The sequence below is a fragment of the Calidris pugnax genome, unplaced genomic scaffold, assembly GCF_001431845.1.
Source record: "Calidris pugnax isolate Ruff unplaced genomic scaffold, ASM143184v1 scaffold160, whole genome shotgun sequence".
In the NCBI taxonomy this organism is placed as follows: Eukaryota; Metazoa; Chordata; class Aves; order Charadriiformes; family Scolopacidae; genus Calidris; species Calidris pugnax.
This window is the reverse complement of record NW_015090871.1, coordinates 32,088-32,838: the sequence shown is the minus strand read 5'-3', so window position 1 is coordinate 32,838 and position 751 is coordinate 32,088. Positions and strand designations below refer to the sequence as shown.

The 751-nt window shown below is 71.1% G+C and overlaps 1 protein-coding gene across 1 annotated transcript in view; it reads right to left on the bottom strand.

The window, feature by feature from the left end:
* The window catches only part of PLEC (plectin), a 47,220-nt gene that overhangs the window by 26,998 nt on the left and 19,471 nt on the right, over nucleotides 1–751 (bottom strand). The window lies entirely within an intron of this gene.

Genomic DNA, 751 nt, shown 5'->3' with positions numbered 1-751 from the left:
CGTCTCCCCGCGGTCTCCTCGTAGCTGCCGGGCAAGCGCCGCTCCTCGAAGAGCAGGGTGTGATGGCGCAGCCACTGCAGCAGCAGCGTCACCAGCTCGTAGTACTCCTGCCAGCGCAGCTGCAGCTCCTGGGGGGGCACAGCGTGTGACACAGGGGTGGGGGACACCCCCCCGCACGCCCCCCCCTCGGCCCCCAGCCTCACGTTGGCCTTGACGCCGTCCTGCACCTCGGGGACGCGGGGCATGGCGTCGTAGAGCGAGGAGACGTAGGTGATGATGGACTTCTCATCCGGCTGCGGCACGTCCACGTCTGCGCACGGGGAGGGGAGGGTGGTCAGGGGGGGACACGGGAGGGGACACGGGGGCTCACAAGACCCCCTTCCCCCCAACACCATCCCCCATGTCCCTACCTTCTGGGTCCAGCAGCCGCGTCACCCCCAGGTCCCGCTCGGCCACGGTGAAGGCCTGGTCCAGGTTCTCCAGGTTGCTTTGGCGATAGACGCGGTTCATGTCGATGAGCCCCGGCCTGTGGGGAGGGGAGGCGTCAGGGGACAGCGGGACGGGACCGGGGACACGGGGGGATGGCGGAGACGGGGGGCACGGCACTGCCCACCCGGCCCCACGGCGCGGGTTTGCGGCACCAGTGGTTTGGAGAGACCCCAGGGATGGTGGGTCCCCCCGGCACTTCTGTCACCCCCCGCCACTGGGACCCCCCGAGCCCCACGGGCACAGGGACCCGGGCAGTGTCCCC